This window comes from Panthera tigris, chromosome D1 (assembly GCF_018350195.1).
Source record: "Panthera tigris isolate Pti1 chromosome D1, P.tigris_Pti1_mat1.1, whole genome shotgun sequence".
Taxonomy (NCBI): Eukaryota; Metazoa; Chordata; class Mammalia; order Carnivora; family Felidae; genus Panthera; species Panthera tigris.
Genome location: NC_056669.1, coordinates 22,539,078 through 22,563,102, shown reverse-complemented (window position 1 = coordinate 22,563,102; position 24,025 = coordinate 22,539,078). Strand labels below are relative to the sequence as shown.

Sequence of the window (24,025 nt, the reverse complement as noted above, 5' to 3'; positions counted from 1 at the left end):
AGGCAAGTCACTGAGTCCAGTCAAGAAAACAACACCCAAAAGCCCTGGTTTGGAGGTGGGGTGAAAGAGTGGGAATCGATATCCGGCGCTGCGACAATAATTTACCTGAAGTATCCAGTTTCATCCAAAAACTTTGAGGCATCAACGCAACAGGCAAGCGTGACCCACTCTCAGCCAGGAAATGGTAACAGAATCCGTCTGAGATGAGGGTGTGGGGGAAATGTGGCCCAAAGGGTTCAAACACTCAGTTCCAAGAGGACGGAGTTCTGAGGAACCAGTGTGGGCATGGTGACCATAGGGAACACTGTGCTGTGCACGTGCCATTTGCCGAGAGTGAATCTAACGTGTCCTCAGCACACATGCACAAGTGGTAACTGTGTGCAGTGATTAATTAGCTTGCTGTGGCGACCACTTCACAATATACGTGTGTGTGAAATCACTCCATGGGACCTCTTAAATATACGTCATTTTTATTGTCAATTATCCCTCAATGAAGCTGGAGAAGACAAACTTCTGAGACAGTCTGGTGTCACGTTTAACCAAGACGGCCGGGCAGCCCTCGTGGCCACGTTCAAGAACTAAAGGAAACGGACGTCTCATCAAACGGCAAACCAACAAGGAGATAGAAATCGTGAAAAAGAACCGAACGGACATTCTGGAGTTTACAAGTCAGCTTACATGAAAAACATCTTGCGAGGGGTCGCGGGTACATATGGTTGAAGAAGCAATCAGAAATTCTCAAGAGGTCAATAGAGAGAGACTATGCAATCCGAGGAAAAGAGAGCAAAGCGTGAAACAAAATGAGCGGAGTGTCGGGGGTTGTGGGGTGCCATCAAGCCCGCACACAGATGTGTATTGGGGTTCAGGAGAGGAGAAAGGAGGGAAAATGTATCCGCAATAACAGGGGCTGAAAATGCCGCGCAACTGGATGGAAAACGTTGATCTCCGCATCGGTGACGGAAGGTTTTATGTGTCAACTAGATAGGCTGCAGTTTGCGGTGACCGAGGCCAACATTAGTCCGGGTCCTACCGCGAAGATATTTTGCAGACGTGGACGGTTGACTTTGAGGAAGAGACATCACCCTCACTAATAAGAGTGCATCTCATCCAATCAGTTGCAGGCCTGAAGAGCAAAAGCAGTTTCCTGGAGAAGAAGAAATTCTGTCCAAGCCTGCGGCGTGGACCCTGCTTGAGTGTCCCGGCTGGAGGCGGCCCATCCTATACACGTGACTTGTCCACTCCCATGATTACATGAGTCCGTTTCTGAAAATAAATTGTATATGTATACATATGTGTACATATACATGTATACATATATGTGTACATATACACACACACATAAAGAAACACATACACGTATTACAAGTCTTTATATATATGCATATACATATACACATATACATGCATGCTAGTATACACACACATGTGTGTATGTGTGTCTGCGAGTGTGTGTAGTGTATATAATATGTACTAAATACAGGACAGTATATAGTATCCGCATGGTGGCTCTCAAATGTGTCCATGTTCTAATCTCTGGAACCTGTGACTGTTATTGTAGCAAAGACGGGATCTGCACCTGTCATTACGGCTCTGGAGATGGGGATATTAGACTGGATTTTCTGAGTGGGACTTGAGTAATCACAAGATTCCTTACAGAGGAAGACAGATCATCAGACAGCAGTGTTATTTATTTTTGACAGAGAGAGAGAGACAGAGTGCGAGCTGGGGAGGAGACACAGAATCTGAAGCAGGCTCCAGGCTCGGAGCGGTCTGTACACAGCCCAATGCAGAGCTCGAACTTGTGAACCACGAGATCATGATCTGAGCCGAAGTCGGTCGCTTAAGCAACTGAACCACCCAGAGCCCCCCTTCATCCGTCAGTAGTGTTAGATGTGGTGATGGAAGGAAGAGGTTGGGATGACGGACAGGGTCATAAGCTGAGGAATGCCAGCAGCCTCCAGAAGCTGAAAGAAACAAGGAAAGGGTTTTCTCTCAGAACTTCCGGAAGGATCCACCCCTGCCGACATCTCCATTTTAGCCCCACGAGACTCTCTGAACCCCAGAATACTAAGAAATAAATACGTGTTGCTTTAAACCACTAAGTCGCGGTGTTGATTTTCAGCAGCAACAGGAAACTAACGCAGATCTGCCTTGACTTCCGATGACATTACTTCCGGACAAACTCATCCTGAGTAGGAAAAATCCTAAGTCAAGAAAAAGGGCACTGAGCACACACCTAACCGGCTACCCATCATAGCTTAGCCTGGCCCACCTTAGACCGCTCAGAACACTGACAGCAGCCCATGGTGGGGCAGAATCATCTACGCAGGCCTATTTTATGCGAGGGTGGTGAATATCTCATGGATTGATTGGAGGGTGTCACGAAGGTGTAAACAGCATGGTTCCGGGGACAGAATGGTGTCCGAGTCCCTGTTTTTGGCCCTCCTGACAATGGGGCTGACTGGCACCGGGGCTTGCCGCCTTCACCCCTCAAGAGAGAGGGTCCCAATGCTTATCCCCACCCAGGGAAAGAGCCAAATGTAAGATTCAAGTACAGTCAGTCCCGAATGCGTATGCCTTCCACTGGGATGGTCTGCTCACACCTTCTTGGCTTTAGGCTGAATGAATGAGGGACCCTTCTTTATCCCCGGACGTCAGTGCAAGTTCACACACACACACACACACACACACACGCATACACGCACACCCACACACCCACACCCACACACACATTCCTGCTGTCCTTCCTCCCCAGCCGATGCCTGCCAAGCCCCCCAGAGCAGTGAGGTCATTCCAGGAAGCTTTCTTATTTTCCATGTGCCCGAAGGGCTCTGGAAGATTCAGTAAGGATAATTACTTTCGCTGAGCATTTACCCAGGACCAGCCGCTGAGACAAGAGCTGGATGAGCACTTCCCTTTGCTCCCCCACTTCCGGTTCCCGAGGTGTCCTTACTCCCGCTTTGTGCATTTGAAGACTGAGGGTCAGCGATGTGGCCAGGCTCACAGCTGGTATCTCTCTCCCACACGTGGCTCCAGCGCTTGGCCACGCAGCACCCGTGGGCCCTGCTCCGCACAGTCCCACGCGGTTCTGACTCCTCCGGGAAGGACCGGTCAGTCCCTGGAGCCGGTGGCCACCTCGGTAGAAATGGTTTGTCTCTAATCCCCGACACCACTTTGCTCCATGTCACCTTCTAGAAGTCTCTCTGGTGAAAGTCTCGGCTTCTGAGAGGCCTTCTTCGGGGCCCTGGTCTGGCTCCATGGCCGTATTGACTTCAAAACCGTTATGGGTCCAATGGTTCTTCCTACACTCCGTGAAGTCACTCACGTGATTTCTGAAAGGCTCTGACAGGAAGACGGAGTGGACCCAGCTGCTCGGCTCAGCCCGAAGGGACACATTCCCTCAGAGCTTCTCCCGGACTCTGTCTGCAAAACCTGAGTCCAGGGGACCCTGCCGACTCCCGGGCCACGGTGCTTCCTTCCCCGGAGCAGAAGGTGGTGTGTGCCTCCTTCACCCCGTTGAGGAGGGAGGGGTCCCGCTCCGCAGGTAGGAAGGTGGCCACAGCTCACCGTGTGACAGGGGACAGGTGAGATGACAACACTTTTTCCGTCACATATTTCGAGGCAGGGGGAGAAAGACGGCACTGCCTGCGGATCATGCCACACAGGACACGCCATGGAGGAGCCTAAGCGGGCTGCACATGGGTTTGTGACCACAGAGGGACTGTGGAGGGCGGTTCTGTAGAAGGAAGAGGCGAGGTGACCCCTAGTTCGCAGACAGGGTGTGAGCGGGTCATAGGAATAATACCATGGCTGTCAGGGACCTGAAATCTGCCGTGTGGGGATGAGCAGGACGACAGCAGGTGCCCTAATGAGGGGCTGGCTCACTAGAACCTTCTCCACAGGACACAACGAGGTGGGAAATTTAGGGCTGGGTCGTCGAGGCTCCACACGACGTCGGGGCAGCACATGATACTGGACCTGAATTTAGGACTTACCCCAGAGGGGACCGAGGGCGACCTCCCTCCCAGAGTCTGCTTCAGGTACAGTGATTCATTCCCAGCATCACATGTGTGGGAGGCAGCGGGTGGGGGACAGTATTTCACGTCCTGAAAAGGAAAATCGGTGCTAATAACTTTCATAAAACGAATCGGAGGAGGTGAGACACGACAACCCCTTGGCTGTGGGATGTACTCACAGATAAACTCCGGTTGTCGCTGGGGATCGGGGCCTGGGGACAGAAGGTGGAATCACAGTCCCCTGGGCAGCTTGCGATCCTGACGGTATGTGGGGAACGCGTCTCACGATGTGAAATATGTGTGATTAGCCGAACGGGTGGGAGGTCCTGAGATCATGAGAAGACTGTCTACGTGACCTGTGCTGTGTCACTCGCAGGAAGTGCAGGTGGCCGATGTGGGGACAGCTGCCCAGGGCAGGTGCTCCCCCCAGGCTCACAGCGTCGGGATTGCAAGTGAAGCTGGTAGACAGCAGGCTTTTCATCCGGGTCCCACACACACATCATTTCTCCCGAAGACCAGCCAGCAGTGCTCCCGGGAGCTCCCGCCAGGCCTGGGTCTCTGCCCCGCCTGGGGCTCTGCCCGGCCCCTCTCCTCTCACTGGGGCATGGACACAAGCAGGCCAAAGCTCCCCTAGGACCTCTTTTCCTTTTGGAGAACATCAACTCAAGGACAAAACCATTTTGTGGCAGGATACCTGGCTGACCTCCTAAACTCTTTTGTCTTTCCTCTCTCCCCTTCCCCCATAGCTTCCACTTTCTTCTAAGAAGCTTCCAGTCCCTTTTATTCGTGGCCCCAGGGAGGATTTTTTGGCAAGCACAAACAGAAGTAGTTGGAGAACAACCTTCACTACTTGCTGGTTTCTCTGGAAGCCTGAAGCCCTTGGCAGGATTGCCCAGATGGAGGGGAGAGGCTGGATGCCTGGGGGTTTCTGGGAGATGGGGTCGTTTCTCCCACCTTGATTCTGGCAGCACCTGCAGGAGCGGGTGACCTCACAGGGGGAAGGCTGGCATTTCATGCACGGAGGTGGCCCCTGATCCCCATGGATTTCAGATTCGGCCGGAACCAGTGAGGCCCTGGCATGAAACCAAATGGACCAGGTGCTTCAGCATGGGCATTTCTGCTGTCAGTTCAGGCAAAAATTCATGAGCGGCACTGATGTGTCTCTTCTCCAGACACTCCCCCCCGAAGGAAATGAGAGGTGGGGGGAAGCCCCCAAATAACAGAGTCGCAATTATTTACCACCCGGGTAGGTGGTGGTTGGGCATCAGAACAGAGATGACTTTAAGAGAATGAGAAGTGAGGCCATTTTTGGACCTCAGAGTCCAGTGCTAATGAATCCATTCTTTCTACCCTTACGTTTCCTGCCCTGGTAAGATTTCAGAGGGCCCACAAAAAATCACGTAAAGGAAAACCAGAGTCAATTTCTGAGAAGTAACAGAATGGCTTCATGTGCTCTGGGAGGCTCCTCCTCACAGGGCCTCCTGAGGCCAGAGGGGTGGAGAGTCCGGGGGACAAAGAGCAGGAAGGGGACATGAATTTCCCCTTGGCTGAATCTGCCACTGCTGTGTCGGGGGGGGGGGGGGGGGGACCTGAGGAGACTTCTGGGGAAGTCTCCACTCTAGCCACGATCAGGGTGTTGGCTCAGGCTGTGGGGTGTGTGTATGTGGGTGGGGTGGGGGAGGCCAAACCCCAGGTGTGTCTGAGGGATTCGCCACTTGGGGCGCTTCCAATGTTTATGTGACAAGTGAGCCGCACCCGGGACAAGAGCATTTTTGATAGGATCTGAAACTGTGGCCGGACAGAGCCTGTCAGGGCGCATATTCTCAGAGGCTGCGCTGCCCTGAGCTTCACGTGGCCACAGAGGGCAGGGCGTTCAGGACACGGCGCCAGCGTTGTCCCCCCGTCTCTCCCTAAGTCCCCAGGAGCATTTGCGACTGGCTGTTCCCTCCTTCTTGAAAACCCCTTCTGGGTATTGTACCCTCCCCCTCCTCTCCTACCTATCTGTGCCTTCCATCTCCCCCGGCCCAGAAAAGTGACAAAGTCAAAAATAATGTAGAGGTATTGTCTCTCTCTCTCTCTCTCTCTCTCTCTCTCTTTTAAATGTTTATTTGTTTTGAGAGACAGAGAGAGACAGAGTGTGAGCAGGGAAGGGGCAGAGAGAGAGGGAGACACAGAATCTGAAGCAGGCTCCAGGCTCTGAGCTGTGAATATGTTGCATCCACACGACTCCTGAAACAGAATGCTACGGGCACCAGTGACAGTCACAACAAGGTTTATTACATTGAGAGGCAAGGCCGACCGATCGATCGGGACCAACACTCTTGATAAGAGTGCGGCCCCGAACAGCCGGGGGACAGAGTTTTTATAACCGATCACATCGTTTTATCATCACCTGGGAACAGAACAAAGAAACAGGTTCCAGATGAGTTAGAAACAGTTGCCTAATGAGGTGTTTACTTTAGGCTTTCTGCCTCTAAGTTGCAACCAGTGGATCTCCTTGACCCTACCTCTGATGCTCTTTTCTTTGAACTTTTGTTGCCTTAATTGGTGAAGCCTAATTTACAAGGGTATGAGGCGTAGTTTACCAGAGCAAAGAAAGGCTGTTATCTCTTAACCTTCAGTGTCAACACAAAGCTGTTATTTTTCAAGCTAAGCATTAGCTCTACACTACAATTTAACCCTTACAAGCACAGAGCCCGACGTGGGGCTTGAACTCGGGCCTTGAGATCATGACCTGAGCTGAAGTCAGATGCTCAACTGACTGAGCCTCCCAGACACCCCTGTATGAGGAATTCCCACACATGCGCAAGTCAACCCATAGGGCAACACCAACATCCATTCAGCATTCCAGAACAAAAAAAAAAAAAATGGGAAGGATTTATCAAAGAAAAAATTTTTCTCGTTTTCCTCAAGGGAGACATAAATCTTTAGTAGAAAGGGTCTAGCGAGCGTCAAGGAGGAAAATCAGCAGAAGACCCCACCACACCCACCTTTGTGAGACTCCAGCACCTATGACAGTATAAGGAAGGTACTAGGCCCTTCTAGAAAGAAGCATAAATGGCAGAAAGAAATGGAACTGACGTTGTCTCTGTTAGGAGTAGTGCTGGACGCCAGAGACAACGGTGCCACATGCCTCCAGTTCTCAGGGGTCTTCCTGGGCTTCAGATGACAGAGGAAAGATGTTTCTGCCTTTATTCAAACACACAATTTTTTTAAAGATAGCTTAAATAAACAGAAATACAGAGGAGACTTTCAGCACCGTTAGTATGCTCAGAGATGATCATAGAAATTTATTATTTAATAGAAATTTGGAAGATTGTATTTTAGCAAAGTCTATCAGATAAAGAAATGAACGGAAAAAAAGGAGGAAAGAAAAGAACGAAAGAGAAGGAAGGAAGGACAGAAGGAAGGAAGGAAGGAAGGAAGGGAGGGAGGGAGGGAGGGGGGGGGAGGGAAGAAGGAAGGAAAGAAGGAAGGAAGGAAGGAAGGAAGGAAGGAAGGAAGGAAGGGAGGGAGGAAGGAAGGGAAGAAGGAAGGAAGGAAGGAAGGAAGGGAGGGAGGGAGGAAGGAAGGTCACAGCAGCCTCCTGTCTGGTCTCCCTGCCTCCATCCCTGCCTCCCCCTCACCCTCCTCACCCCTGCCACAGTTTGTCCTGCACATCTGTAGGCAGAGTGCTCCTGATACATCACGAGCACATATTTTCTTCTGGTAATTTTTTTTCAGAGTTTGTAGCTTGTTTACTAACAGTGTCGATGTAAAAACAAGGTCTCCTTAGTGTCCCTGTAAAAGCAAGCTGCTGTTTGGGAATTAACGTTTTAGTCCTGCATCTTGTTTGAATTGACCGAGACAGTTAATGACTGACCATCATTTAATTTAACTTAGAAACACCTAAGGCTTAAGATTACCAAAAAGATTTGGAGAAACTTTTTTTTTTAAGTAACCTTCCCACAACTAGGTGCATCATTATTGCACTATCTGGCAACATACAAAATGGCCATATCCCTTCAAGTCCAGAAGAGGTCATAGAAGCGGACTGAGAAAGGGGAAACTGGGTGGAAGAAAGAACGGGACTATAGTAGGCACGGACATCTAAGTGTGAATTCACGCACTGCTGCTTAGTAGCACGATAAAATCTTGTTAGTAAATTCACTTCTCTGGTCAGGTTCCTCACCTTTAGAATGCTGAAGCCAATGTCCGTCTTGGAGCTGAGTACCCCATGACATGACATGGGTTGACATTCAAATAGCCAGCATGATGCCCGGCCACACACAGCAGGTGGCCTTTGTGCATTCGCTTCATTAATTACATATTCTAAGCTTCAGGATCGTGTTTGGCACAGAGCGGGCACTCAGAAATGCTCTCTCAGACTTGGAGAAAGTTTTTAAAAGTTCACCGAAGAACTTTTCATGCTATTTCTACCTACCTAGTTTACTGGTTCTTAATTTTTATGTTTACGACAACTTCGCGAGACATCAGACACAGTGAGCCATCATCCCAGCTGTCTTTCTGGCTGACACATTTTGTGAGAAGAACATGAGCCTATTTGACCAGGTAGAACAGAAGTGGTGTATCTGCAGGATACTTCATGCTGGAAAGTCTGAAGACAAGTCTGCCTCTTTTAATGAAACCAAAGTGAAACTTGCTTTTATTTGCCAAAGATTATCCCAGAGCATATGACCCTGAGAAGTAATGGGGTTAGCTCCTACAACTGTTTTGAGAAGTTCTATGAATACTTACTTTAGGGGTGTGCTTGGTTTTCTTTACATCAATTACATAGAGTTCTTTTACAATGAATTTTGGCCATACGATCCGGAGGTAGAAAACACCGCACATACACACCGCGCGTGTATAGACCATACCGACAGAGGAAACAGAGACCTTCCAGACTCCATACACTTAGGATTTCCCAGTAGCCCACATTCCAAATGGAGTTCCCACTTCTGGTTTAATTACCACCCTGAAGTTTGTCTACCATTTACATCTCAGAGGCCCAGGCAAGAATGCAAGTTACAAGCCCTTTAGGGGAAATAGGGGAGGTTTGGGGATGGGTAAAAAGGCACAGGTGAACTTTGGCTTACCTCTAGAGCTGCATTCTAGTGTTGCAAAGATTTGCAAGATGAGGACAGTTACTCCCAATTCCTCAAGGCATTGGGTTGCCACTTAAAAGGTTATTCTCGGTTGAGCCACCTTGTAAGTGCGTTATCTTTTTAAGTAAATACATTCAGGAAGGTTGCAGAGGTTTTTGAGGTTTTTGTGTCCCTCTGGGTACATAGTTCCATTGTAGTTTCAGGGAGGAGGCATCAAAAACATTTTTTTAATTCTTTGACGCTGCGCAATCTGGCCAATTTCTGATCACAGAGCTACTCTGTAGTTTATAGGCAGGACAAAGAGGAAGTGTTGCGGGCAGTGTTCAACAACCACCATCTGTGTATTTCACTGGTGTTTTGCAAAAACTCTTTCATGGAAGCTATTTTGGAATTTGCAGCGAGGCCTTTTGGGGGCTTTTGAATGCCAATGAAAATAGGTATTGTTATGCCCAGAATTCGTGATCCCCAAAGACCACTAGGGAGCCCAGTCTGATGCAAAAGCAAAAGAGCCTTTATTCGAGCTAGCTCGAGCTCAATCACCTAACTGCACCGACACAGAGGCGGGATGCCAGGGAGAGAGAGCGAGTTTCAAAAGGACAAAGGTTTTACTGGGGCCTAGGGGCAGTTGGTGAGGTAATGGCTATGGCCTCAGCCGATTGGCTGGGGAAGGGTCGTGGCCTCGGCCCATTGGCTGGGGAAGGGTCCCAGTCCTGTTAGGCAGGTGAGGGGGGGGGTTACTCAAGGGGAGGAGGTGTGGTCAAGGTGAAGGACACAGAACAAGATGGAGTAGGCCGGCGTAGGCCCGCCCTTTCAGTATCCCATCCTGTGTGTTTAATTTTGAATCCCCGTCTTTCAAGTGCTCCTCTTACATTTTTTTATCTAATTTAAAGTTCCTCCTTATGGCCGTTGCCATTATCCTGAAGGCCAGCGGCAGTTCGGCAGGACGCTGAGCCACAAATTCAGCTCAACCCACATTTCTCTCTGGTTATATCTTTTCCTCAATGGGTGGGGAGCACCGTTTGGGGGACCCTTACTGGGATGCCTCCCAAAACGAGTTCTCAGGCCACAGTACATGGCGTCATTTTGGTAGATATTTATAGCTTCCAGGACTTACAGTTTGGAGACATAAATTAAGCACGTGTGCCCGGAGAAGGCACATGTGAGTCTTTAGAGTTAAGCATCCACTTAGGGAACCTCTGGGTTTCTTGGATCCCAGCTCATCACCTACAAGGCCTGTGCCGCGGGGTGGGTCGTGCAGTGTGTTTTACATGCACCTCCCTGCACGGACGTCCTCTAGACGTCGGGGTGGGGCGGTGCCCTCCTGCCAATCTGACTGGTGCCACGACCAGCTCATCCGAACCCAGGAGTCTTTGGGTTTGGTGTCAAGGGGTCTGAAGCTCTAAGTGTTCACCCAAAGCCCACCAATTTTCGTGGCTCTTTGGCCTCCAAGAGCCCCATTAGTGGGAGCCTTTATCTCCACCAACGCGGACAGACAGGTGCACCTGCATCTATGGGCAGTAACAGAGAACGCACTGGGTCGTGGCTGGGAGACGGCCCGTGTGCACCACCCCCAATTCCCATGGCCTGGACTGGGGAAAGGACCAAACTAGCAGACGGGCCCCGTCCACGTGGTCCGGGTACCGCTCCCCGCCACTGACAGTTCCCCTGGGGTCTTGGGACAGGCTTAAGGGCTGGGGGTTTTCCACCAAAAACCTGGCAAACGTGGTCTGAAAGGGTAGGGGCTCAGCTCAGGGCAGATCCTCCTGCCAGCTCAGGCGGGCTCCAGGCACAATGGATCCTGAAAATGTACATGAAAACTAATGTGAAAAGTAGCTTCGCGTTATAACCAGGTGTCTATTCCTACATAACTGGAAATACCAAGTTCTTAATTCCATCCCTTGGACACCATGTAGTCGCTATACTACTTTCAGTGTCTCAAGCCCATTCCTTCTGTGCAATTATCTGCACAAGTGCTCATGAAGCCCCTGGACGAGGTCCCATGAGCCTCCAATGGAAGCCACAGGTGCCACTTGTGCCCAAGTCGCCGCTTTTCACTTTCAAATCAGGCGCTAAGTTACAGAAACTGTATTTCTTATCTGGTACCACCATTTGTGGTTTCCATTTTCCGCTTAGTTTTGCAGTCAAGAGAAGCAAAATGCACACTTTCCAAATACTGACTCTGAGATCACTGCTGAGACCAGGCTCCCAAAACAGGGCAGGAGGAGCCGGTCGGTGGCGCCCCCTTGTGACGACTCGGAACACGCACACGTCAGTGTCTGCACCAAAGTCTGGCCCAGCCCCTGAGGGCAGGTCAGAGAGTCCGCGCTTAATGTTGAAAGTACAGATGGATGGGGAGTACAGATAGGGACGGACAGGGCTGCCTGTGTGTCAGCTTAGAGCCTGGCTTCAGCAGCAGTGGCCTGAGAAGCTTAAGAAAAATTCGGTCAGAACTGGGCTCTGAGCTCGTCCCGCGGTGACAAAGATCAGACCCTGTCCTGTCCGCCCTCACACACATTGCACCTCAGGTTCGCAGACAGCCTTCCGAGTAGGCTTCCGTCTCCTGATAAAACGCCTTTGGGGGAGACCTGAGACGCTGGCAGAGGCGTGTGTTACAGATTAATCACATGAACACAATCATGTAACAGACACAAACAGTATCACTGAAAACACTGACTTTGAAAACCCTGTCTTTAGAGGGATTGAGATCCCTGCTGAAGAGGAAGAAGAAAAGGCACCTTCAATCGTATCCATTCCTAAAAGCTGAGACCTTAGTTTTGGTAGGGAGATGGCTGAGTGGGTAAATGTGGGAGGTCGGACCAGGGTGAGCCAGAGGGGAAGGGAAGGAAACTGTTTCTCCTCGTCCTAGGAGCCAGCCTCTGGCCGGGTTGTGGTTACAGGGCTCAAGAGCACAGAGGGGGAAGGGAGGAGGCGAGAGGAGTGCCGAGGGAGCCGAGCACCTTGCTGTGTACAACTCCTCTGTTAAATCCTAGACCCTCAAAGCCCCTGTGTGCACAAATGCCCTCTACTACGTTGAAGGTCAGGGGGTGAAACTCAGAAAAGGGTCTACTTTCCTGGTGGGGGTGGGGAGGGCTCAGGCACGAGGGAAGCCGTGGGAGGTGAGGTGTTGTGAGGTCACGAGACCAGGGAAAGGCAGACCTTGGAACCCACAGTGACCACGAGAGACAGTCACGTGCATCTCCCCCCCACACGTGTGGACACAGAATTTCCGCATGGCCTGGAGGCCTCCTGGTGAGGAGAGAGCAGGCCGGGGCCAGAGGTGCTCCGATGAGCCCCTGTTTCCCAGTGGGCTCAAAGTGCAGAGACAGAATTCCATGGACACTGATCCCAGCCAGCAGCACCTGCTGGGGGACAGAGTCACTGAAACAGGGGTTTCCTTGCACCTACAGAGCCAGGGCCTGGAGAGGAAGGTTTTGAGTAGACCATACCTCTCTAGGGAGAGCTGGCAGGACTGGTGGGTGTCTGCGGGAGAGGAGGAAGGAGGCCCGGCAGGCGCCCTGGAAATCCACGTGAGTTGTGCCTTCGAGTCACAATGTGCACTCTGCACGCACAGGAAGGAGGAAAGTCTCTGAACCACGATGGGATCCGAGATGCCTGCCCAGGGCCCACAGTGGCTGGACAAGGGCCAGGCTGAATGTGTGCCTGCACTTCTAGAGGCTGCCTGCAGGGGGCAGTCCTGCTCACTATGATCTGATTGTCGGAGGAGGTAAGACCCCTCCACCTGCCCCACCTGAATCCACAGGTCACTGAGGTCCATGTGTGAGGACAGAGAGTGGCCAGGGAAGACGGTCACCTATGCCATCAGGATGCAGCACAGACACAATCATCTCAGCTCACACTGGAGGAGCCTGAGACGCTGACCCTCAAGGGACATGCAGGCACAGACACCTCCTGAGGGCTCCCTAGGTGAGACCTCAGGACAGGCCTCCGGATGACCGGTGTGAGTCAGGCAGCCACAATCAGGAGAGTGGTGGCCCAACAGCCATCTTCTGTGTTGTCTCACCTCTCTCTGTTTTTGCTTCTGTTGTGTTTTGAAGAAGCAGAAATCATTTGAAAGATTTTTGTCTCATTGCACTTTACTTATTTATATATTTGCTTGTTTAGACTTGCTAAGCTCAAGAGTTGGCATGGGCATGGGGAGTGGTAAAAACACTCCCCATGACATCACCACCTGGTGGCCATGACTGGTGAGGAGCACCTCGGGTGGCAGCCACTGTTTCATATGAACTCCCTAAGGAGGCATGGGGGTGGGGGTGGGGGGTTTCATGCCCGTGTTACCCTGGAGGCAGAGAGGTTGTGGAATTTGCCCAAGGTCACACAGCTAATGCATGGCAGCCCCGGGATTAGACCTGGGCACTTTCCCTCCAGAACCCTCCAGAACCCCAGCCCCTAATGGCACCCCCATCCTGCTTCCCTCATGCATCTTTCAGCAGGAGATTGAGAGCCAGGCCTGAGAAGGGGCCGGGAGCTCCACGTGCTTGCTGGGTAATAGGTGAAGGGCAAGGAACTTACAATCCTTTGAGAGCCCCCGACGGAGTGAGAACTGGGCCCTCCCCGGGGAAAGGGAAAGCGGGGAGCAAGCCGCGGGTCCACCTGGTTCCCGGTGCCGAGCCAGCAGGGATCTTATTTTCACTGCACACTGGTCACATGATTGTTCATGGTCTGTTTAGTGCAGAAGTCCGGTTTCTGAATTTCTGCGAATGTTTCTGGAAGGGGAGGGAAGGGGCCAGCTGGTTCAGTCCTCTCTGTGACATCACCTTGGTAGGGCAGGTGCAGGTGTTTGCCAACCACCTGGAAGCAGGGCAGTGCTGGGGACCCCGTGTTGGCACCCTCCAGGAGTTAATGGAGGTGACAACAAGCGATGTCTCTGACAAGCAGTGTGACTCGGGCCAGGGAGTTGGTGTTTTGAACGCACAAGTCTGCTGGCAAAGCAGACACACAACCCTCTCCTATGCCACGATCTGCTGGGAGGAGTCCTGCTGGGCGCGGACGTGCTGCACCTTGACCAGCACGCATCCCTCTTCCGACCTGGTGATGTCTTCTCCGTCTCTCCAGCAGGGAAGTGAACCATTAAGCTGCTCTCTGCCTTGTGACCCGTGCTCCTCAGTGTCAGTGACATCACTGTTCTCCGGGTGGAAGAGGGCTGGGGGCAGAGGCTCTGGTTTTGAAGACGGTCAGGAGCACAGACAGCGGGACCGCCTGGTTCGGACAGCACAGGGTCTCCCCTGACTCGCCGGGAAACAGGGCAACAGCCCCTCCTGAGCCCGTCCAGGTCCTGCATTCATGATGCCCTTTCTTTCCCTCAGCCTGATCTCCTCCTCTCCTACCTCTGATGGGACTTAAACCCTGGGCTTCCTTTTCTCCCCCACTTCTCCCATCTTTCTCTGTCTTTATTTCCTCGTTTCCTTCTTTCCTTAGTTCCTTCTGCCCTCCCTTCCTTCCTTTTTCATTGGGATATTATTAATGCACCATATGGTTCACTCTTTCACTGTGTACAGATCCGTGGGTTCCTGTGTGCTCTCTCAGCCGGGCAACCACGGCCACTACCTAACCCAGGACATTTTCATCACCACAGACATCCTGTGTCCATTAGCTGTCACTGCCCTTAACCACCTACCCCCAGGCCTTGGCCGCCACTAATCCACTTTCCTTTTCTATGGATCTGCCTCCTCTGGACATTTCAGTAAATGACATCAGGCAATGTTGTCGCCTTGAATCTGGCTTCTTTCACTTAGGAAGCTCTTTCCAAGGTTCGTTCGTGTGGTCGCGTGTATCAGGACCTCATTTCCTCGCACTGCCGATTAGTATCCACTGTAGGGATATGCACACTCTGCTCAGTCATGCCTCAGTTGACCCCCATCTTGTTTTTTCCTACTCTTTGGCTTTTATGCATTGTGCTGCCATCAACACCTGTGTGCGGGAGTTTGCACAGGCTTGTTTTCAGCTCTCTCAGGTATGTGCCTGGGACCCGAATTGCGCGGTCACGTGGTACTTCATTGTTGAACTTGTGGCCGCACCATTTTATCTTCCCACCAACCATGAACGAGGGTTCCAATTTCTCTGTCTTCTCACCAACATATGTAATTGCCCATCTGTTTATTTTAGTCCCTGTGGCACGCGTAAACTTGCTATCTCGTTGTGTTATTGACTCGAATCCCCGATGACTAACGTTGCTCAGCATCTTTTATTTGGACTTTTATGCATTTATGTGTCTTCTTTGGAGAAGCGCCCGTTCAAAAGTGTTTTGCCTGATTTTGAAGTGGATTTTTTTTATTGTTCAGAAGTACTCTTTACGTGTTTATTATAGTAAGTAATGAAAATAGTTTATAGTATATATATATATGTATACACACTCTGGATGCTACGTTCTTCTCAGGTGTATAATTGGCAAACATTTTCTCTCACCTTTCGCTTACACCTTCTTGAGAGTGTCCTTGAAAGCAAAAAGTCTTTAATTTTGACGAAGTCAAATTTACCTAATTTTTTCTTCGTGCTGTTGCTGTCAAGCTGCTGGGTGGGGTTTGTACAGGTGGGGAGGGGGCTCACCGGGAGCCCAGGGATGGTTCTTTCTGTCGTTACAACAACCCTAACCAAGTGCTATTGAGCCCTCAGCCTTCCAAGTCTGGGTAGATCTTTTGGGGGCAGATTCTTATCCTCGAGGGACATGCTAATACATCTAGACACATAAAGAGAACAAAAGCTTTGGAGACCTGGACAGCGTGCCATAGGTGCTGGTTGTGCTCATAGGCAGGACAGGGGTCTGGCAGGGCTGAAGGTGGTCAGGGAGCGTGTCTGCTGAGCCCTGAATTCTCAAAGCACAGGGTGAGTGAGAGTACTAATACTTATTACTAACTACTCACACACACCAACTGCTGGGCACTGTGACAGATTCTTTATACCCAATCCCCCCACCTCTGAGTCACGGAAGGAAGTGATGGCTGGAGAAGATTGAATATTCCTCTGTCAACCTGGGAGACCCCTTGAGAATTGTAAGGCATTATTCCATTGTCTCCAGCATCCAGTGCTTCTACTAACAAGAAAAATGTCAGTTAAACTTTTTTGAGGTTGATCTGCTCTTCTCTCTAGTAAAGAGTAGTGTCTTTTCTGTATACTTGTTAAATTTCGAGGCACCTGGGTGGCTCAGTTGGTTAAGCTTCCGACTTTGGCAGGTCATGCTCTCATGGTTCGTGAGTTCGAACCTCTCACTGGGCTCTGTGCTGACAGCTCAGAGCCTGGAGTCTGCTTCAGCTTCTGTGTCTCTTCTCTCTCTCTCTGCCCCTCCCCCATTCACCCTCTGTCTCCCTCCTTCTCTCAAAACTAAATAAATATTAAAAAAATAAAAATAAAATAAAATATGCTTGTTAAATTTCACAATGATGTGTCCAGTGGGGTTTTTCTCCCTTGACACTTGCTAGACACCTGCTATTTGAAGATTTATGTCTCATTTCAGATTATTTGGAAATTTTTTGTTATTTCATATTTCCTTATTAAATTCTTCCTATTCATCTTTTTTTTTTCTGGAATGCTGTGGGTTGGTATGCACTCTAGTTTGACCTTCCACATCTCTAAGAATTCCTCATACATTTGTTGTCCTTATCATTTTTCTCTGCTTTGGGAGATTGAAAGGCACAGATAGGTAGGAGAGGAGAGGGGAGGGTACAATACCCAGAAGGGGTTTTCAAGAAGGAGGGAACAGCCAGTCGCAAATGCTCCTGGGGACTTAGGGAGAGACGGGGGGACAACGTTGGCGCCCAGTGTCCTGAACGCCCTGCCCTCTGTGGCCACGTGAAGCTCAGAGCAGCGCAGCCTCTGAGAATATGCACCCTGACGGGCTCTGTCCGGCCACAGTTTCAGATCCTATCAAAAATGCTCTTGTCCCAGGTGCAGCTCACTTGTCACATAAACAATGGAAGCACCCCAAGTGGCGAATCCCTCAGACACACCTAGGGTTTGGCCTCCCCCACCTCCCCCCACATACACACACACCGCAGCCTGAGCCAACACCCCAATCGTGGCTAGTGTGGAGACTTCTCCAGAAGTCTCCTCAGGTCCCCCCTGACACAGCAGTGGCGGATTCAGCCAAGGGGAAATTCATGTCCCCTTCCTGCTCTTTGTCCCCGGGACTCTCCGCCCTTCTGGCCTCAGGAGGCCCTGTGAGGAGGAGCCTCCCAGAGCACATGAAGCCATTCTGTTACTTCTCTGTAGCATTGGTGGAATTTTCTTCTTTCCACTTTTTGCTGACTCCTGACCCCTTAAGGACAAGGGAAGGGTTGTCCCCTTCTTGGCTGTTCTACCAACTTCATCAGCAGGGCCCAACTCTTCTGTGATTTCTCTATAGCCTTAGACACCACTGGCCTCGACTCTTTGTCAGTTTGGATCTCCCAACCTCTGCCACTGAAAACGTGGACCCTGCTCCCATTGCCCCAAGACCACCTACCCTTCACGGACAACTGCAGCCACGAGGCCTACATCTGGGTCCTCTGGTCGGCAAAGGTATCTTTGCCACGAGGTACAATACTCTCTGCCCTTCTCAGTCTTTGCTGTCTCCCTCAGGATCAGGAAAAGAACATTTATGTTCGGGCTTCTCCCAGATCAACATGAGTTCCAGGTAGCAGGACTAGGAACACAGAGACCAAGGCCACAAGGACCATCACCCTAACCCTTGCTTTCTAGCCTGTCCGCATCTGGGAGGAACAGGGAACATGAGGAGATAAACAGAGGCTGGGCATCCTGCTGCCTCTACAAGCAGGTGCACACTAGGACCAACATCACTGTCTACTTGGAACATTACTGTTCCTTCCTTAGGAAACACTCAGAGCCATAGGCACTTTCTTGTTGGCCCCTCCTTCTCTGGGCTCCAGTTGCCTCAACATCCCAGAGAGCAGTGGGGGCTTCTGGCAGCAGCGGGCTTGGATGGTATTTCCTTTGATAGACTGTGTGGGAAGAAGACCATCCCCCCAGTAGCCTGCACTACAAGTGAGTCCAGTCTTGGCACATCTCTGAGTGTAAGGGAGGCAGGACCAGCACACAGGCTGTGACCAGGAGACCTGTGCTACACCGGCTGCCCCTAGGATCTGAGGCATCGGAGTGATCACACCTCCTTAATTCCTTAGGCATAAAATCTGAGTTGTGCAGGAAGTTATGAGAAGTTTCCTACCCTGTCCCCATCCTTCCCACACACAAGTCACACAGCCTTGTTTACCAGAAAATATAGGACCAGGGATAGGATGGCACTGTGTGAGGGCCTTAGTTGTCCAACATTCAAGGGAGGTATGATAAGACCTAAGAAACTAGGAGGGGGCTGAGACTCACCTGAATTGAAAATAAATTTACTTACACGTGATTTTTGAGGACTCTCTGAAAGTCTACTAGGGCAAGAAGTATAGGCATAGTAAGTATGGATATGTTGTTACTATAATCTCGTGTCCAAGAGAAACTTCATTTCTCATTCTCTTAAAGTCATCTCTAATCTGACACCCACCCAACTGCCGGGATGGTAAATAATTCCATCTCTGTTATTTTGGGGCTTCATCCCACCTCTCATTTCCTCCAGGAAGAATGTCTAAAGAGACACATAATTGGAAGTTCATGAATTTTTGCCAGAACTTACAGGGGAAATATTTGCCCATGCTGATGCTCCCGGTCCGTTTTGGTTTCAGGCTGGGGCCTCACTGGTTCCTGGCGAATCTGAAATCCATGGGGATGAGGAGCCACCTTCTGAGTTACCATCAGCCATACCCCTGTGAGGTCACCCGCTCCTGTAGGCGCTGCCAGAAACAAGGTGGGAGAAGTGACCCCATTCTCCTAAAGACCCCCAGGCATCCAACCTCTCCCCTCCATCTGGGCAATCCTGCCAAGGGCTTCAGGCTTCCAGAGAAACCAGCAGAGAAGTGTGTTCTCAAACTACTTCGGTTTGTGTTTCCCCAAAATCCTCCCTGAGGGCAGGCATAAAATGGACTGGAAACTTCTTAGAAGAAATTGGAAGCTATGTGAGAAGGGGAGAGAGGAAAGACAAAAAGAGTTTCACAGGCCAGCTAAGTATCCTGCCACAAAATAGTTTTTCTCCTAGAGTTGAATGTTCTACAAAAGGAAAACAGGTTATAGGATTCTGCTCGCTGGCAGAACCCCTGGCTTGTCTCTATGCTCCAGTGAGAGGAGAGGGGCCGGGCAGAGCCCCTGGGGGGGCAGAGACCCAGGCCTGGCGGGAGCTCACGGGAGCACTGCTAGCTGGTCTTCGGGAGATGCTGATGTGTGTGTGGGACCCGGATGAAAAGCCTGCTGTCTACCAGCTTCACTTGTAATCTCAGGTTATCCTGACCCTGTGAGCCTGGGGAGAGAACCTACCCTGTGCAGCTGTCCCCACGTCAGCCACCTGCACTTCCTGTCAGCGACATACGTAGGCCATGTAGCTAGCTGGTCTCCTCATTATTTCAGAACTTCTCACCCATTCTGCTAATCATAAATATTTCACATTGCAGAGCCTCTTCCCCCAAATGCACTGTTGGGGAGGAAAAATTTTCCTATGCCCTTCAAGATTCTTATAGGTGGTTTACAAATTAAGTTGACATGAGACAGATTAACAGAGGAAAAAAATCAAATTTACTCACGTACATATGGGGAGTTCACATAGACATGAGATTTCAAGGATAGTTAGGCACAATGACATATTTATGTTATCCTTAACTGAGGAGAAGGGAGTAGGGGTCTGGGACTTCAAAGGGAAAGAAAACAATTCACAGGAAGTTGAGAAAGAGCGAATGTTTTATTAGCAAATTTATTAGCAAATTTATCAGCAAATTTATTGCTGGGCCATACAGAAACAATGGGAGGTAGAGAGGAATTTTAGCAAACAGACTTTGCTAAATTCCTCCCTGTCTACTATTCCTAGTTCATATTATAATGTAGTTATCTATGGTGACAATTTTCTTCTTGGAACAAGTATTCTATCTAAATTCTTTTTAGGCATTTAGAAGGAAAATCAAAATTTCTTCCTGAGTATTTTGGGCCTTGATTGTTTCAGCTCAAAATAATCTGCATGCCGGAGTGGTACATCTTGGGGCAACTGGCTTTTGGCTTCCATACCATCAAGATAACAAGATGCTAGAGGAGTATGGTTTCCACCTTGTGTTTGCAGGCCTGACTCACCCAGCGGGAAACCGTGGCAGTCTTTCCCTGTATTCCCACAGTGAGATTTTTGTCATGGTTTAACTTTTGTAGTTTGTATTATGTCAGTAGTTAATGTTTATTTTCTTTCTCAAAAGAACCACTGCATAGGCAGTAGGCTCTGATGTCCAGAGGTTCAACTCTCAATCCCTCATAATCCAGGGAGGCAAACATTATGAACTGGGAGAGTCCTCTGGACTGGATCCTTTGTAGACAGAGTCAGGGTGAGACTTCAAAGAAATGAATCTCTCAGGACTGAGCTGACTTTGGCCTCAGAGCCCGAGTTCTCCAAAAATCATATAAGCAGTCTAGAAGAATGATTTGAGTAAAATAGTTCTTCTCTGTCAATTTGCTTATAGAGACAAGAAAGGACCCAGAATGGGGCCCCTAAAAAAGCCTCAAAAAAAAACCCCACATTTCTTAAGGGCCAATTTTAAGAACAGACTGATTAAATGGGTAGTCGTGGTAGCTGTGAGTAGACACACAAACTGGCTCACCTGTGGCAGAGCACAGAGGAAAGAAGTAGCCTCCATAAAAGCTGAGTAAAACACAAAAGCAGGGCACCTGGATGGCTCAGTCAGTTGGGCATCCAACTCTATAGATTTCAGCTCAGGTCATGATCTCACAGTCAGAGATCGAGTTCTGCACTGGGCAGGGAGCCTGCTTAAGATTCTCTCTCCCTCTCACTCTGCCCCTTCCCAGCCCATGATCTCACTCTCTCTCTCTCTCTCTCTAAGAAAGAAGGAAGGAAGGAAAGAAAGAAAGAAAGAAAGAAAGAAAGAAAGAAAGAAAGAAAGAAAGAAAAGAAAAGGCATAAGAACTGACTAGCTAAGCTTTTAACAAGCATTAAAAACCAAGTGAGGACTCAAGTGTCAGTAGGAAAGAAATGAGGGCCCCAGACCTAATAGTATTTTGTACTTGCTTACAACCTCTATTCCAGAGATCTCTACCCAGAGCTAAGGAGAAAGATCAGAAGCAAGGCGGACCCACCCTCCACCCCAAGGCCTTGCAGACTCGCAAGACCTGATCGGCAGCTGCTAAAAAAAGACACACAGCCCCCCTTACTTTCTTTGACCTTTTTTCCTCTAAAGCAAATGCTTTACATTTCTGGGAGAAGGGCAGAAAATCCTGACCATAGGACACAAAGTCCTATTGTGGCTGGGATAAGGATAAGTAAAACAACAATTTTTTACAAATCTGTACTTCTGAGGTGTCCGGGTGGCTCGGTCGGTGGAGCATCGGACTTCCGCTCAGGTCACGATCTCGAGTTTCAGGAGTTGGAGCCCCGCGTCGGGCTCTGTGCTTGGCAGCTCTGAGCCTGGAGCCTGTTTCAGCTTCTGTGTCTCCCTCGCTCTCTGCCCCTCCCCTACTCACACTCTGTCTCTCTCTCTTTCTCTCAAAAATAAACATTAAAATTTTTTTTTCTTAAATCTTTGCTTCTTTGAGAAGGCCAAAAACTATCTCCTAAGACTAGCCCTAGAACAAGGCAGAAATCCACAGAAAGGAGGGGCAGGCATACTGAAAGTGGCCCAGGCATTCTGAGACAGGCTCAGATTGCAGTTGAACCAGGAAAACAGAGACTCACAACCACAAATTCAGCACCAAATGATAAGCAGCAGCATTATCATGCTGCGAGAGGAGTGAGGGGGAGCAGAATATGGCTCCCTAAAATAAGTGTCTTTGGAATAAGGGTTGTTTTAAGCTGGTTATTTTTAAGACACAGCAGACATAGGAAAAGCTCTGAAGATTGAGTACGTACATTCATAAGGGAAATTTCCATTTGTAAGGGGGTCTCCCTCTGTGTACCAGGAAGAAGATGACTAAAATCTCTAGAAAGTCTTACAGTGGACAAGGCAACGACTTAAATCTGTACAACAACCTTACCGTTGTTGATTATGCTTTTCCTGGTAACTGCCGCCCTCTCCCTGCAATGTCTTCTTTTGTCTTTCGCTGGGGATGGTATTTAAGGTGGTGGCTTGAGCCTGTTTGGAGAAGTCACTCAGTTCGCCTGGGAATCTCCCATGTATACAAGAGGCAAGCATGCTATTAAATTCTGTTTTTCTTTAATCTTTTCTTACAGGGCAGTCTTAGCCAAGAATCCAGATAGGTAGAGGGAAAATTGGTTTTCCTCTGCCACATTAGAGTATAAGCTTGGAGAGAGACCTGGTTGTGCAGGAATACAGGGATGTCTAATAGCTGGGAAGAGGGCATGAACAGAAAGAGAAACCCTCCCTAACACAAGAAAACAACATTCCATCACTGGAGGAGTTTGAAGCCTGGGGCACATGGAAAGTAACAATAGCAACAATAAAATGTAACCTGTCACAATGTCCGACGAGATTGCCTCAGCCCCTCACAATGACAGTCTCACTCAAAAAGAAGCACCAGGGCGCCTGGGTGGCTCAGTGGGTTAAGCCTCTGACTTGATTTTGGCTCAGGTCATGATCTCATGATTCGTGAGACCGAGCCCCATGTTAGGCTCTGCACTGAGCCTACTTGGGATTGTCTCTCTCTCTCTCTCTGTCCCTCCCCCACTCATACTCTCTCTCTGTCTCTCTCTCTCAAAATAAATAAAGTTAAAAAAATTATAAAAATAAGCATGTCCATTTCTAGGTGTCAGTAATAGTTACCTCATGCTCTACGATTCTACCCCCAGTGCCAAACATTTGATTTAAAAATTACAAACACAGGGGTGCCTGGGTGGGTCAGTCAGTTAAGCGTCCGACTTCGGCTCAGGTCATGATCTTGCAGTTTATGGGTTCAAAACCAGCATCAGGCTCTGTGCTGACAGCTTAGAGCCTGGAGCCTGCTTTGGATTCTGTGTCTCCCTCTCTCTCTCTGCCCCTCCCCTGCTCACACTCTGTCTCTGTCTCTGTCTCTGTCTCTCTCAAAAATAAATAAACATTAAAAAAATAAATAAAAATTACAAACACAAAAAAGCAAAAAAAAAAAAAAAAAAACCCAACCCATTGCTAAGAGATAAAGTAACTATCATAACTGAACTGTGCAATGGCCTGTTGTTGGAACTGTTAATCAGGGACATTAACTATAATATGTTAAAAAGATTGAACAGAAAAGTTAGGATACATGAACAGATGAAGGATTTGAAAGAAGAAACAGAATCTCTAGGAAAGAGTCAAACGGAGATGCTAGAAATAAAATAACACAATATCAGAGGTAAAGAATTTCTGTCATGGGCTCATTGGTAGACTCAATACAGTGGAGGAAAAAATCAGTGAACTTGAAGATTGGGCAATAGAAATTAGACTGAAACATGAGTAGATGTAATAAAGTAATAAATAATAACAATAATAAACCAGCACACAGCATCCAAGAGCTGCAGGATAATACCAAACATTCTAACATACTCAATTAGTTGCCCAGACAGAGAAGAAACAGAAAATGAGGTGGAATATATACTTAAAAACATAATAGGCACCATTTCCGAAAAATAATGAAAAGCAGCAAAACACAGACCCAAAGAAGCTGAAAGAATCTGTTAACAGATGAACACTGAAAACAACATCACCACAAACATCAAACTGCTTACAACCAAAGATAGAGAGCAAATCTTGAAGACAGCAGGAAAAAAAGGCACTTTATTTTAAGCAAATGTGATAACTTAAGGAGGTATACCATAAGCCCTAAAACAAGGGATGTCTCTGCATGGTAGGGTGGGATTGTCTATTCTGGTCACTATTTTATATTTTTCCTAAATTGAATATTTACTCATATAATTTA

General features: G+C 49.0%; 1 long non-coding RNA gene across 1 annotated transcript; it reads right to left on the bottom strand.

The window, feature by feature from the left end:
• Positions 1-468: 468 nt before the first annotated feature.
• On the bottom strand, positions 469-4,437 carry LOC122231204. Its single transcript, XR_006208397.1, has 3 exons — positions 4,196-4,437; positions 3,996-4,106; positions 469-1,263 (listed from the first exon to the last, which is right to left on the bottom strand). It is a non-coding gene; the product is annotated as an uncharacterized LOC122231204 (long non-coding RNA).
• Between the last annotated feature and the right edge of the window lie 19,588 nt (positions 4,438-24,025).